Below are 16922 nucleotides of genomic sequence, written 5' to 3' on the forward strand. Positions count from 1 at the left end.
GGTAGCACTCAAAAAATTTAAATTTGGGGGAGCTGATTCAATGAGGGTAGTAGCACTGTTTGTTTGATCTAACCATGTCTCAGTTAAAAGTGAAAATCAAGGTTGTGTGTTCAAATCAGATCAATAATTAAGAATGACTGTTTGAAAGAGATCTGTTATTTAGAACTGCTAGTTTTACTGTAAATGTTGGAGTTAGACAATCCACGGGGGAATTCTGAGGTTGTTGTGGTATGGGTAGAAAATTTGACTGGTTTACCCTGTAAGCTTGATTTATTCTAGTTCTTATCAATACCGGAATAGAGAATGTCATAGACTTACTGAGTCCCGGCATGTTCTCAAAACTACTGTCAGAACCATTTCTATTGCAGGGACTGAAAGTATCATACAACCGTAGTGCAATCAAAGTATGTGATTTAGAATTTCTACTGCACATTCCGTGCTATGTGCCAGCTGAGAATATAAACTAAGAGGTTGTTGCTGCTTAAGAGATCCTTCTGAATGGCGGGGTGGAGGAGGGCGGGGGTTGCCCTGTGCTTCTTTGATGCTAAAGGTCTTGGGCTAGTAAAACACTGTCTGTTGACGGTCTTGGGCTAGTAAAAGCTGGGGATCCTGCGGAGGGATGTATTCAGGGGATTCTGGGGAGTTTGATTGAGTGATGGGAGATTAGGGGGATTTGGGTGGCCTGGGGAGTTTGATTGGTTGGGGAGGTGATTGGGTGTGGATGGTGATGGGAAATCAAGAGTTTGGGGTTGAATATTGGTCCAGAGTCTCCATTTGAGGTCCAGGGGAGTTTGTTACAGGTGCTTTGCTTTCAGCAGTTGTTCCAATAGTGTTCATGTTGTTGTGTATTTGTGGTGAAGGAGTCTGCGGAGGTGGGCAGGGGTATTGGTAGTAGACCAGGTACTGGTGATGCAACATGACTTTTCCCACACGGTACATAATAGCTTTATAGTTTATGCACAAGACACTTTGCTCATTGAGTGACTTTCAACTTTGTGCTTTCATTTAAATTAGGGCCCAATGAGTGAAGTAGATCTGGCCACCTCTTCATGAGGAACAACACAGAGAAGGGGACTAAAGTGTCAACAAAACTGATGATTAAAGTTCTCAAGAAACTTGAGGTTGGGGTAAGACAAGCGGGTGTATCGTGTGTGTGTGTGAGTAACCTACACGTGTTTTTTTGTGTGTTTTTTTTGTGTTGGCTAGGCTAGATTTGTGTTGGCTAGACTAATTGTGAGATGGTAAAGCATTCATCTCCCTACAGCTCTAAACAATGTCTTTTACTGCTCTGAATGGTAAATGCTAAAACGCTGTACAACAGAGTGCACAAAAAGGAACAAGCCTTTAGTTGGGTGTGGTACAGGAGCAAGGAGCATTATCAACAATCCATGACGTAGACGTAGAACTCTTCTCAGAACCTGAAGAAGTTTCTGCACACTCATGTTTTCTTCTCATTACAAGGGAAAGTAGGATTGCTCAATTTTGGTATGGCAAGTAGTAATATGTAAATATAGACAGAAACTCTTTTCAGGAATACGTTCCAGCAGTACGTAAATAGGACAAAGGCGGCCTATTTATAATCAAACTATAATTGTCCCTGTGAACAAACAAATGACTACAGTATGTTAAAAATGCACTGGCTCAGGCCCGAGGCATGATTACTAATCTTGTTTGTGGTAAAAGTACATGAATAAATACCACAATACAAAGATCAGAAAAACTGGTTTTCCTGGTTATACATGCTGTCAAACAGAAGCCAAGCTTATCTAATTAAAGCTTACTATATTTAGTTGTGGTTATTTGAAAGACTAAAAAAAGATTAAACAAACTGATTGTGTCAATCTCAGTGCTCTTGAAGTGTTCTTTCTTACTAACACCAATACAAAAACAGGTTCAAATATAAACCAAGAGCTAATTAATGACTTTGAGCATAGCATCCCCTCACAAGATTGGACTGATTCTAACGAACATTTCATAATAAATAAATGAGCAGTGCTTATTTACGGTAGCTGAACTACATTAATGGCAGTCAGTGGCTGCATATGTCCTAGCTTAAATATGGCTCCTGTTTTAAAATGAATGAAGGTTGACATGAATTCTCCAAAATGCCAACCTGAGGTGGGTTAGGTACATATTCTGTTTTCTCTAACACAAAACAGAAACAGAAGGAAAAAATTCACAGCAGTTACAGAGAACTTTTGTGTATAGCTAACAGCCACAGAAGAATGAGGAAACAGCATCTTAACCCCACCAGACAGGCCTGGGGGGAAAAATAGAGTTCAATGCGCTGTCATGTGCTTGGGGCAATTGTTCTAATGTGTGACCATTCTCGAGAAACTGCACCCATTCGTTATCTGACACCACCTACTGCTGGGAACAGACAAAATGTGATCAGATGAGATCTTCACAATGCCAGGTTTCATTAGCTTTCTGTGTGAGCAAACATCACGATAAGGTCACATTCTTGACAACAAAAGAGTGCTGGAGTGATTTCAAAAGAGTAATTCTGATTGAAACCACAGGCAATTGTTGAAGAAGTAAATCCATTTGACAAAGGGTTGCAAACAAATTGCCTTCAAGACATTTCACCCTATTATAATCATCCAGTAACTCTTGTAGTGTTATGACACAAAAGGCTTGTCTACTGCCTATACATAGTCATTGTTAAAAGAACTCTGGTACATAACAAATGCATCTTTCTATCTGCATGTTAAAGATGTCAGTAGAATCCTCATGAGTAAATACACTAGGGTGAAAGATGAGTGAATTGCGTAAGATCTTGTGTAATCTTTTGGTTTTGTATCTTAATGCCAGACAAAAATGTTTCAAAATCCATACGTCACTCATTCATTCATTATACATGAGACCTGACCAATCACCAGTCTCCTCCACCCATCTTTATAATAATAATAATAATAATAATAATAATAATAATAAAAAATGCATTTCCTGAAATGCTTGTGTGACGGGTTACATTGTTGCTTCTACACATCACCACGGCCAACCACTTGGATCAGGTTTCTTTATTGCTGGAATAAATTATGATAGTGTGGAATCGTGGGTTTTCAGTAAATAGATCTCAGGACAACAATCCATTATCTATTAATCTCCAGTCTGGGTAAATGCTATACAAATACTTGAAAGTATTTGTGCTAGTATAAATATAAGTATATATATATATATAAGTATATATACTCTTTTGATCCCTTGAGGGAAATTTGGTCTCTGCATTTATCCTAATCCGTGAATTAGTGAAACACACTTAGTTGCCAGTAAGTTACTGTGAATTAATTTTACCTTAAAGGTACTGTACTTTTTGAGCTGTGTTTTTTTAGCTATTAATTATCATTAATAGAATCACCCATATTCTAAAATATTACAATTACATTACATTACATTTGGCTGGCGCATTTTTAACCAAATGTTTTAAAGTTTTAGGACAATTTAAAAACGGTAGAGTACAGTAAGAATAAGTGCGTCAGTGAGTGCTGTTTTTAAACAGTTGAGTTGAGATTATTATTATTATTATTATTATTATTATTATTATTATTATCAAATTATGATTAATTATAGTATACCCATATATACATATTATTAATTATATCATTATTATTAAAGCTATTATCAGAACCTCACCTGCATCTAGTCAGTTAGCAAATAGAATTCAGTGAGGTCCCTGATGAAGGAGATTACATGGGGGTTCATGTATGACCTCTTCTGCTTCACCACTCTCTCAGTCGTCTTGCTCATCTGCTCCTTGGCAGTGCACTTGTTGGAGTCAGGATTAATCCTGACTAAAAACCTATGAACATAAGTATAGGAGTTAGGGGGTGGGGCAATATGTACATGTTGTACATGTTAATGAGTAACTGTAAGAGCAATGAGCGATGTAGAATCATACATGACAGGCATTTCACATCACAACAGGAGTTAGACAAGACTGTTTACTTTCCCCATTACTATTCCTCTTAGTGGTCAGTGTTGGGAGTAACAAGTTACAAAAGTAATGTAATTACTGTAATATATGGCTTTTTGCTGTAACGCGGCAATGTAAGGCATTACAAAAAAAAATATTTTACTCGGTACAAACTTCAGTAACGCGCATTACAATGCATTTTAACCTAAAATTAAGTGGTATTATGTATTGATACATATTCGCAAACAACACTGCGAGAACAGAGGAGAAAAAATCTGCGCAAATAGCAGAACGTAGCTCCTGTTACTGGTTGAAGATGACTGTGGCTGGCTGCAACTGACTCGATGGACATAAGCCTATACGCTCATTATTTTCAATTTGTCAGAGACAACTAGGATATGAAGAACAGTTAAGTGCACTTTGTGTGTGAAACCGAAAGATCTCTATACCTCGCGAAATAGCACAATTAATTTAATGACACATCTAGAGCGGTGCCACGCTAATCTTTTTGATTCTTGATAAAGCATAAATGCTCTTCTAGTGCATGTCAGCTTTGAACTTGAATTAAAGAGAATGAAGGGATAGAAATGTAAAAAAGATGGGGACTTGGACTTAGGTCGCAAAAACAGTGACTTCAGACATGACTTGCGACTCCACTCAAAAGACTTGACTTGGACTCGAGCTTTGAGAATCCTGAACAAGCTATATTTCATGCAATTATTGCTTTTTTTTTATCTAAATGTATTCATGTATTTCTATTTTATTTTATTGCTACATATACTTTGGGAAACGTATAACGAGCGGCATTGCCCCTTTGCCATAATGCGCAACGTAACGCATGCGCTATGTGCGCACACTCACAGATATATAAAAAAAAAATGCATTGACCATGGCGACAAGAAGTCCTCCTGGAGTTGTGCCTTTTATCGTTACTTTCAGTTACAATAACTTGGTACACAGAGGAAATAAGCGAACAGCTACATGCAAGGTGCGTGGCACCAGGATAAACTAGAAAATGTAATTTCGAGGAAATTACCAGTGCATGAAAATATAAACATACTGTATATTAACATAAAATGCAAAACAAACTTTTATTTGGAAACAGTTGGCAGGAGTCATAGTTGATAACAACTGACAGTTGAAATGTCTAAACAGTTAAATAGTTGAGTAGTTTAAATAGTTAAATTATTTAATAGTGAATTATTGTAGTGAGGACATTTATTTTGAAACAGTTGTGGGCAGAGGAAATAGGAACAGAATCTGTAGTGTTAAGAGAGCCAGATTGTATGCTTAAAGCCTGAGACAGAGTATATAGTTTAAAAGTTAAATTTAGATAGTGTAATGGATGTTGATAGACAGAAAGTTGAATGGATGTTGATAGGCAGATTGTTTAATGGATGTTGGTGGATAGTTTAATGGGTGGATGAGTGAATGGTTTGAAGAGGATGAATGGATAGAAAGTTGGATGGAATGTGCCCAGGGGCGCCTTAATACCACCTGAGGCTATATGTTTTTAAGCCCCCCCCCCCCCCCCCCCCCAAACCGCAAATACTAATTATGATACCGCCTATTTACATAACGTGCGCTTTTGGTTGATATAGCCTAACATGCAGTGTAGCCCATCATTATTGAGCATATTGAAAAACATTTACATAAACAGGAACAGAAAGCCCTTATCACGTCAGCCTACCCATGACATCGCTTATCAAAAAGGTTAGCCTACTGCACGAAAACAACAGCGTTGAACTTTTACAACACTATAGGCTGTTAAAAGATGGGTTACACATATGGACGTTTCAAGCTTTTCAAAAGTGCATGTGTTTGTCGTGTCGGGGGGTTCCCCAGGAGGTTTTTTGAAATTCTGTCTACTTAACACACCATTCTAACACAGATTGGGAGGGACAGAAATACTTTTAGCCTACAGAACAAGCAGCTGGCTCATGTGACGTGAACATTGGCTACCTTATGCATTATCACTACACTTCCCAACATGGAGACATATCTCACGTTAACAATCAGAAAACATAACATAGGATATTATTTGTGCGAATATGGGTTAGCACAAACTTAGCTTTTGGTGAACGGAGATGCAGATCACTAATTCATTTCTTTGCGCAACAGCCCATGTTCTGCATTCACTCCAGTGAGACAAGTGAAATAGGCCTACATGTTTTTAAAGCCGTTTCATTGCCAGGCTATTTGCTACGATATTTACCTGCTATGCCTTCTGTTTTCATGGACAGTTACAGGAATCCACATCATTCGTTTATCGTTGCTTCAATCCAACCCACGTTATCTCCAGAGTTTGTAAATTTGTCAGTCAGTTTCAGCCTCTCCTGTAGCTCCTCTACTTTGGGATTTATTAAGTTTTGTTACATTTTGTTACACTTCAGAAGAGAAGACAAAGGGGGCCTCTGCATCGATGTCATTGTAGAGCAGTGCAATGTGCTCAATTATGTAGGCTAGCTCCAGAGTAGGCTAATGACTGACGCCGCGAATACGGACACGGCCGTTTATTATTATTGATTCATTATTATTATTATTAGGAGGCCCCTCATTGGTCGAGGCCCCTGGGCTTCAGCCCAGGTAAGCCCCTGCATTAAGGCGCCAGTGAATGTGCCTTATATCCTTGTAGAATGGACAGACACAGAGAGAGTTGGCCTAGTTAAGCAGAAAGCAGTTGATACAGGTGCAATCAGTTTAACTGGCCCTTTGATGGGTCCTAGTAGTGAGCAGCTAGAAGTTGATACAGGTGCAAATCAAGTTAATTAGCCCATTGTGATGTCATCAGCCCATGTTAAGTCTATGGGGAAAAATAAGCTTGTTTTTTATTAATATTTCAAAAAGTATAAAGTTTACAAAAGTGAAAAATACATTCCCCACGTGTCCTTTTCAAGACCTACGTTACAAAGTTTGAACGAAGTTTCTACGTTAAGCGGTTAAAGCTGAATTAGACGCAGAAATTTGGTGGGAAGAATAAGAAGAAGAAGACTTCGGATAACAGAACAGTGCATTTTCATGCACTGTAACTATGCCTGTTCAACAATGTCTGATTTCGTCAGGCATCTCCAAACACACCCAGATAGGTCAGTCACTTAGGCCTAGCATATATCGTCACAGGTGACAAGCTAATCATGGCAAAGTGTTGTGCTAATGCTGGGAACAGGCAGGGATGGGCAAAAATACATCAGAATGTATTTCTAAATAAAATACCTAATACCCTCATTTTTAATGTATCAAAATAAACTACAAAATACAGTAGGCCTAACCATATTATGTATCAAAATAAAATACTGTATTTTTGTTAGAAAATACTAAAAATACTTTTTTCAAGGAAGTATGGAAGCACTGCAAAAAAAGCTTTTTCTATCCCAAACATTTAGCCTATTAAAACTATATAGTAAAAAACAATACAATTTGGCCCCTGTCGTATACCGTATGCAAGTTCATGTAGTGTGATCAGAATTAAGAATAATTCAAGAATTTACATTTACATTTAGTCATCTAGCTGATGCTTATCCAAATGACTGACAGAGCTTTCAATTAAACACATTATAATCAATAGGCCAAAATCATAATTGTGTATCTGTGCCGAAATTCGTAATTCAAGTCCAGTGCAGTACTGAATAAGAAAATCATACGGCTATGTAACTTGAAGTTCCAGTATGTGAGAGACTTGACGTGCCTTAATACAAAAAAGGTGTGTAAACTTACATAGCCGTTAGATCATTCTGGACAGGTACTTCATTGTTAGCACTTATTCTGCCCATATTCTGCATTGGAGGGACCCCTGTGAGAAGGTTAATGTTAGATTTATGCAGTGGTGGACGAAGTACACAAATCCTGTACTTGAGTGAAAGTAGAGATACACATGGTCAAATGTTACTCCAGTAAAAGTCCTCCTTTTACATTTCCACTTGAGTGGAAGTACAAAAGTACTTGCCTTCAAATGTACTTAAGTATCAAAAGTAAAAGTCCTGAAATGTATTTTGACGAATACAGTTGCATTTACTTTTGTTGAAATTATTCGGCACAGACATAGGCATTCATTGAGCCTTTCTCCTCCATTCAAGGACAAAATCAGCTAATAATTATTGTTAAACAAACTAATGTGATATCTTATCTTAGATTCTTCAAAGTAACCACATTTTTCTTTGTTGAATGCTTTACACTTTCAGACCAAATCAAGATGTTCCCTTTTGTGTTTGATAATGTCAGATTGTCCATCATTGTCTATCATTTGCTCGATGGCGTCAAGAGGTTTGTTATATTAACATCAATATTGTGAATTATTATTGGGGTCAACAAGGTACAGTAAATAGTGGATATGACAATAACATAGGTTAGGCAACACCATTATTTAAAGCCTAGCTCGCTTAATAGAAAATATACATGTAAGTACAGTACACATGTATTTGGACAGTGTTTTTTCCAAAAGGAACTTCAGCTGTACTTCAGCTGTCACAAAATGTAGTGGAGTAAAAAGTAAGATATTTGGCCTGGAGTAAAAGTAAAAAGTTTAACAAAATTGAAATACTCAAATCAAGTACAGATACATGAAAAAGCGACAGAAAGTACAGTAATTGAGTAAATGTACTCAAGTAATGTCCACCACTGAATTTATGAATACAGCTGTATTATACAAACAGACCTCTGACAAGCTAAGTTTCTCTGCATGGTCAACATAGGCAGCTCAACTATTTTTTTTTTTTTTTTAGATATTAACGTTAATGCTTACAGGATTCTTTAATCTGCACTAAGGGGACTTTCAATTAGGACAGAGCTAAGTCCTAGGTGCAAACAATCGGATATTTGGTTATTTAACTATCAGTTACCTTCAAAACAGGCATTTTACTTTGGATAGTCAATAGCAATACATCATAGGAGTGATTTAATGTCAAAAAATCTAGACTGGAGTAACTCAACATTTGACACCTCCGAGATGTTTAGTGTTCGAAGACGTCAAATAGCTCGTTATCGTTACAGCCAAGGAGCAAGAAATGAACACGCATGTATGGCTATAGAAACTGTGCCTTCATGTTACAACTAAACACGAGGAAAAAACTTTAATAGCCCTTGAGCCAGCTCCTTACTATGTGATCTCAATGGCTATGCAGCGTTTGTTTGCACCTCCTGGTTACCTCCCAAAAACGCCCTTAATATCCGTATGTTTGTGTGAAAGAATTAGGGGGTTGCACGGACGTCAAGTTCTTGACGGTAACCCAGCTGCACGGCTATGTTGAACTATTAGAACTGAATGAAGTACAATGGAGTATTATGCACTTTTGATACCTTAAGTCAGCGGTCCCCAACCACCGGGCCGAAGGACATTCCTAACCGGGCCGTAGCCTACGACATGAGTTTTAAAAAAAATGCATGCAAACTAAACTAAATTTAATTCGCAATAATGTCACGTTTTTACATGGCATAGGCCTATATGCAGTTGTTTGATTGCACGCATGTTTGCATTTTGCAAGGTCTATTTTCTTACGTCTGTCTGTCCCGCCTTCAACACTTTTACATATTGCCTTCAGCGCTGCGCAGCCTCAGGTCAGCTCACTTCACTTGCCCTACAAGGAAAAACAGGACAATAGACCTCATGTATGCAAACATGAGGGATGCATACAGTGCAAACCCCCTCCCCCCACTGGGAAAGTCAGACCACAACCTCATTCATCTCCAGCCAATGTACAAGCCCAAAGTACAGAGGCTACCAGTTCCCACACGCACCTTCAGGAAGTGGACACCCGAAGTGGATGAGGCTCTGAGAGACTGCTTCGAGTGTACTGACTGGAGTGTGTTACAGAATGGAGAGGACTTGGAGGAGGTCACACAGTGCACAACTGACTACCTGAACTTCTGCATGGACATTGTTGTTCCCACCAGAACTGTACGGTGCTTTCCCAACAACAAGCCTTGGATAACCAGCAATGTCAAGACCCTTCTCAACAGGAAAAAGATGGCGTTCAGAGAGGGGGACATGGCAGAGCTGAGGCGCGTGCAAGGGGAACTCAAATTCAAGCTGAAGGAAGCTAAGGAGGATTACAGAAAGAAGGTGGAACAGAAGCTGCAGGAAAACAACTTGAAGGAGACATGGGACTGCATGAAGGTTATCACTGGCCTGAAGAAGAACAGCAGCTCTGTTGAGGGGGACCTGGACAGGGCGAACCAGTTGAACCACTTCTACAACAGGTTTGACTGCCCTGCTCCAGCTCCAATGGCGGTGGTCTGTCCACCATCGCCCAGCCCCCACCCTCACACCCCCTCAATACCAGCGCAACACTCACCTCCATCATCACAGGCTATCGTACCCCCACCATCACTGGATTTTGCACCCCTCCCCCACATGGCGATCATGAACAATGAGGTGACAACGACCTCAGTCAACAGCCATCAGACACACAGATCCCAGATGCACCCCTCCCCCTCCCCTCCCCTTACACCCCTCACCATTACAAAAGATCAAGTGACAGTCCAACTTAAGAAATTGCGCAGCAATAAAGCAGCTGGGCCTGACAGACTGTGCCCAAGGCTACTCAAGGCCTGTGCTGCTGAACTGGGGGAGCCACTGAAGCACATCTTCAATTTGAGCCTACGCCTTGGATGACTACAGTATGTTAAAAATGCACTGGCTCAGGCCCGAGGCATGATTACTAATCTTGTTTGTGGTAAAAGTACATGAATAAATACCACAATACAAAGATCAGAAAAACTGGTTTTCCTGGTTATACATGCTGTCAAACAGAAGCCAAGCTTATCTAATTAAAGCTTACTATATTTAGTTGTGGTTATTTGAAAGACTAAAAAAAGATTAAACAAACTGATTGTGTCAATCTCAGTGCTCTTGAAGTTTTCTTTCTTACTAACACCAATACAAAAACAGGTTCAAATATAAACCAAGAGCTAATTAATGACTTTGAGCATAGCATCCCCTCACAAGATTGGACTGATTCTAACGAACATTTCATAATAAATAAATGAGCAGTGCTTATTTACGGTAGCTGAACTACATTAATGGCAGTCAGTGGCTGCATATGTCCTAGCTTAAATATGGCTCCTGTTTTAAAATGAATGAAGGTTGACATGAATTCTCCAAAATGCCAACCTGAGGTGGGTTAGGTACATATTCTGTTTTCTCTAACACAAAACAGAAACAGAAGGAAAAAATTCACAGCAGTTACAGAGAACTTTTGTGTATAGCTAACAGCCACAGAAGAATGAGGAAACAGCATCTTAACCCCACCAGACAGGCCTGGGGGGAAAAATAGAGTTCAATGCGCTGTCATGTGCTTGGGGCAATTGTTCTAATGTGTGACCATTCTCGAGAAACTGCACCCATTCGTTATCTGACACCACCTACTGCTGGGAACAGACAAAATGTGATCAGATGAGATCTTCACAATGCCAGGTTTCATTAGCTTTCTGTGTGAGCAAACATCACGATAAGGTCACATTCTTGACAACAAAAGAGTGCTGGAGTGATTTCAAAAGAGTAATTCTGATTGAAACCACAGGCAATTGTTGAAGAAGTAAATCCATTTGACAAAGGGTTGCAAACAAATTGCCTTCAAGACATTTCACCCTATTATAATCATCCAGTAACTCTTGTAGTGTTATGACACAAAAGGCTTGTCTACTGCCTATACATAGTCATTGTTAAAAGAACTCTGGTACATAACAAATGCATCTTTCTATCTGCATGTTAAAGATGTCAGTAGAATCCTCATGAGTAAATACACTAGGGTGAAAGATGAGTGAATTGCGTAAGATCTTGTGTAATCTTTTGGTTTTGTATCTTAATGCCAGACAAAAATGTTTCAAAATCCATACGTCACTCATTCATTCATTATACATGAGACCTGACCAATCACCAGTCTCCTCCACCCATCTTTATAATAATAATAATAATAATAATAATAATAATAATAAAAAATGCATTTCCTGAAATGCTTGTGTGACGGGTTACATTGTTGCTTCTACACATCACCACGGCCAACCACTTGGATCAGGTTTCTTTATTGCTGGAATAAATTATGATAGTGTGGAATCGTGGGTTTTCAGTAAATAGATCTCAGGACAACAATCCATTATCTATTAATCTCCAGTCTGGGTAAATGCTATACAAATACTTGAAAGTATTTGTGCTAGTATAAATATAAGTATATATATATATATAAGTATATATACTCTTTTGATCCCTTGAGGGAAATTTGGTCTCTGCATTTATCCTAATCCGTGAATTAGTGAAACACACTTAGTTGCCAGTAAGTTACTGTGAATTAATTTTACCTTAAAGGTACTGTACTTTTTGAGCTGTGTTTTTTTAGCTATTAATTATCATTAATAGAATCACCCATATTCTAAAATATTACAATTACATTACATTACATTTGGCTGGCGCATTTTTAACCAAATGTTTTAAAGTTTTAGGACAATTTAAAAACGGTAGAGTACAGTAAGAATAAGTGCGTCAGTGAGTGCTGTTTTTAAACAGTTGAGTTGAGATTATTATTATTATTATTATTATTATTATTATTATTATTATCAAATTATGATTAATTATAGTATACCCATATATACATATTATTAATTATATCATTATTATTAAAGCTATTATCAGAACCTCACCTGCATCTAGTCAGTTAGCAAATAGAATTCAGTGAGGTCCCTGATGAAGGAGATTACATGGGGGTTCATGTATGACCTCTTCTGCTTCACCACTCTCTCAGTCGTCTTGCTCATCTGCTCCTTGGCAGTGCACTTGTTGGAGTCAGGATTAATCCTGACTAAAAACCTATGAACATAAGTATAGGAGTTAGGGGGTGGGGCAATATGTACATGTTGTACATGTTAATGAGTAACTGTAAGAGCAATGAGCGATGTAGAATCATACATGACAGGCATTTCACATCACAACAGGAGTTAGACAAGACTGTTTACTTTCCCCATTACTATTCCTCTTAGTGGTCAGTGTTGGGAGTAACAAGTTACAAAAGTAATGTAATTACTGTAATATATGGCTTTTTGCTGTAACGCGGCAATGTAAGGCATTACAAAAAAAAATATTTTACTCGGTACAAACTTCAGTAACGCGCATTACAATGCATTTTAACCTAAAATTAAGTGGTATTATGTATTGATACATATTCGCAAACAACACTGCGAGAACAGAGGAGAAAAAATCTGCGCAAATAGCAGAACGTAGCTCCTGTTACTGGTTGAAGATGACTGTGGCTGGCTGCAACTGACTCGATGGACATAAGCCTATACGCTCATTATTTTCAATTTGTCAGAGACAACTAGGATATGAAGAACAGTTAAGTGCACTTTGTGTGTGAAACCGAAAGATCTCTATACCTCGCGAAATAGCACAATTAATTTAATGACACATCTAGAGCGGTGCCACGCTAATCTTTTTGATTCTTGATAAAGCATAAATGCTCTTCTAGTGCATGTCAGCTTTGAACTTGAATTAAAGAGAATGAAGGGATAGAAATGTAAAAAAGATGGGGACTTGGACTTAGGTCGCAAAAACAGTGACTTCAGACATGACTTGCGACTCCACTCAAAAGACTTGACTTGGACTCGAGCTTTGAGAATCCTGAACAAGCTATATTTCATGCAATTATTGCTTTTTTTTTATCTAAATGTATTCATGTATTTCTATTTTATTTTATTGCTACATATACTTTGGGAAACGTATAACGAGCGGCATTGCCCCTTTGCCATAATGCGCAACGTAACGCATGCGCTATGTGCGCACACTCACAGATATATAAAAAAAAAATGCATTGACCATGGCGACAAGAAGTCCTCCTGGAGTTGTGCCTTTTATCGTTACTTTCAGTTACAATAACTTGGTACACAGAGGAAATAAGCGAACAGCTACATGCAAGGTGCGTGGCACCAGGATAAACTAGAAAATGTAATTTCGAGGAAATTACCAGTGCATGAAAATATAAACATACTGTATATTAACATAAAATGCAAAACAAACTTTTATTTGGAAACAGTTGGCAGGAGTCATAGTTGATAACAACTGACAGTTGAAATGTCTAAACAGTTAAATAGTTGAGTAGTTTAAATAGTTAAATTATTTAATAGTGAATTATTGTAGTGAGGACATTTATTTTGAAACAGTTGTGGGCAGAGGAAATAGGAACAGAATCTGTAGTGTTAAGAGAGCCAGATTGTATGCTTAAAGCCTGAGACAGAGTATATAGTTTAAAAGTTAAATTTAGATAGTGTAATGGATGTTGATAGACAGAAAGTTGAATGGATGTTGATAGGCAGATTGTTTAATGGATGTTGGTGGATAGTTTAATGGGTGGATGAGTGAATGGTTTGAAGAGGATGAATGGATAGAAAGTTGGATGGAATGTGCCCAGGGGCGCCTTAATACCACCTGAGGCTATATGTTTTTAAGCCCCCCCCCCCCCCCCCCCCCAAACCGCAAATACTAATTATGATACCGCCTATTTACATAACGTGCGCTTTTGGTTGATATAGCCTAACATGCAGTGTAGCCCATCATTATTGAGCATATTGAAAAACATTTACATAAACAGGAACAGAAAGCCCTTATCACGTCAGCCTACCCATGACATCGCTTATCAAAAAGGTTAGCCTACTGCACGAAAACAACAGCGTTGAACTTTTACAACACTATAGGCTGTTAAAAGATGGGTTACACATATGGACGTTTCAAGCTTTTCAAAAGTGCATGTGTTTGTCGTGTCGGGGGGTTCCCCAGGAGGTTTTTTGAAATTCTGTCTACTTAACACACCATTCTAACACAGATTGGGAGGGACAGAAATACTTTTAGCCTACAGAACAAGCAGCTGGCTCATGTGACGTGAACATTGGCTACCTTATGCATTATCACTACACTTCCCAACATGGAGACATATCTCACGTTAACAATCAGAAAACATAACATAGGATATTATTTGTGCGAATATGGGTTAGCACAAACTTAGCTTTTGGTGAACGGAGATGCAGATCACTAATTCATTTCTTTGCGCAACAGCCCATGTTCTGCATTCACTCCAGTGAGACAAGTGAAATAGGCCTACATGTTTTTAAAGCCGTTTCATTGCCAGGCTATTTGCTACGATATTTACCTGCTATGCCTTCTGTTTTCATGGACAGTTACAGGAATCCACATCATTCGTTTATCGTTGCTTCAATCCAACCCACGTTATCTCCAGAGTTTGTAAATTTGTCAGTCAGTTTCAGCCTCTCCTGTAGCTCCTCTACTTTGGGATTTATTAAGTTTTGTTACATTTTGTTACACTTCAGAAGAGAAGACAAAGGGGGCCTCTGCATCGATGTCATTGTAGAGCAGTGCAATGTGCTCAATTATGTAGGCTAGCTCCAGAGTAGGCTAATGACTGACGCCGCGAATACGGACACGGCCGTTTATTATTATTGATTCATTATTATTATTATTAGGAGGCCCCTCATTGGTCGAGGCCCCTGGGCTTCAGCCCAGGTAAGCCCCTGCATTAAGGCGCCAGTGAATGTGCCTTATATCCTTGTAGAATGGACAGACACAGAGAGAGTTGGCCTAGTTAAGCAGAAAGCAGTTGATACAGGTGCAATCAGTTTAACTGGCCCTTTGATGGGTCCTAGTAGTGAGCAGCTAGAAGTTGATACAGGTGCAAATCAAGTTAATTAGCCCATTGTGATGTCATCAGCCCATGTTAAGTCTATGGGGAAAAATAAGCTTGTTTTTTATTAATATTTCAAAAAGTATAAAGTTTACAAAAGTGAAAAATACATTCCCCACGTGTCCTTTTCAAGACCTACGTTACAAAGTTTGAACGAAGTTTCTACGTTAAGCGGTTAAAGCTGAATTAGACGCAGAAATTTGGTGGGAAGAATAAGAAGAAGAAGACTTCGGATAACAGAACAGTGCATTTTCATGCACTGTAACTATGCCTGTTCAACAATGTCTGATTTCGTCAGGCATCTCCAAACACACCCAGATAGGTCAGTCACTTAGGCCTAGCATATATCGTCACAGGTGACAAGCTAATCATGGCAAAGTGTTGTGCTAATGCTGGGAACAGGCAGGGATGGGCAAAAATACATCAGAATGTATTTCTAAATAAAATACCTAATACCCTCATTTTTAATGTATCAAAATAAACTACAAAATACAGTAGGCCTAACCATATTATGTATCAAAATAAAATACTGTATTTTTGTTAGAAAATACTAAAAATACTTTTTTCAAGGAAGTATGGAAGCACTGCAAAAAAAGCTTTTTCTATCCCAAACATTTAGCCTATTAAAACTATATAGTAAAAAACAATACAATTTGGCCCCTGTCGTATACCGTATGCAAGTTCATGTAGTGTGATCAGAATTAAGAATAATTCAAGAATTTACATTTACATTTAGTCATCTAGCTGATGCTTATCCAAATGACTGACAGAGCTTTCAATTAAACACATTATAATCAATAGGCCAAAATCATAATTGTGTATCTGTGCCGAAATTCGTAATTCAAGTCCAGTGCAGTACTGAATAAGAAAATCATACGGCTATGTAACTTGAAGTTCCAGTATGTGAGAGACTTGACGTGCCTTAATACAAAAAAGGTGTGTAAACTTACATAGCCGTTAGATCATTCTGGACAGGTACTTCATTGTTAGCACTTATTCTGCCCATATTCTGCATTGGAGGGACCCCTGTGAGAAGGTTAATGTTAGATTTATGCAGTGGTGGACGAAGTACACAAATCCTGTACTTGAGTGAAAGTAGAGATACACATGGTCAAATGTTACTCCAGTAAAAGTCCTCCTTTTACATTTCCACTTGAGTGGAAGTACAAAAGTACTTGCCTTCAAATGTACTTAAGTATCAAAAGTAAAAGTCCTGAAATGTATTTTGACGAATACAGTTGCATTTACTTTTGTTGAAATTATTCGGCACAGACATAGGCATTCATTGAGCCTTTCTCCTCCATTCAAGGACAAAATCAGCTAATAATTATTGT

The 16922-nt window shown here is 38.3% G+C and overlaps 1 long non-coding RNA gene across 1 annotated transcript; it reads right to left on the reverse strand.

Moving 5' to 3' along the window:
* Positions 1-3642: 3642 nt before the first annotated feature.
* LOC121677483 lies at positions 3643-16636 on the reverse strand. The gene is made up of 3 exons (XR_006021000.1): positions 16539-16636; positions 7631-7706; positions 3643-3802 (listed from the first exon to the last, which is right to left on the reverse strand). It is a non-coding gene; the product is annotated as an uncharacterized LOC121677483 (long non-coding RNA).
* Positions 16637-16922: the final 286 nt, after the last annotated feature.

The sequence above is a fragment of the Alosa sapidissima genome, chromosome 1, assembly GCF_018492685.1.
Source record: "Alosa sapidissima isolate fAloSap1 chromosome 1, fAloSap1.pri, whole genome shotgun sequence".
NCBI classification, from domain to species: domain Eukaryota; kingdom Metazoa; phylum Chordata; class Actinopteri; order Clupeiformes; family Clupeidae; genus Alosa; species Alosa sapidissima.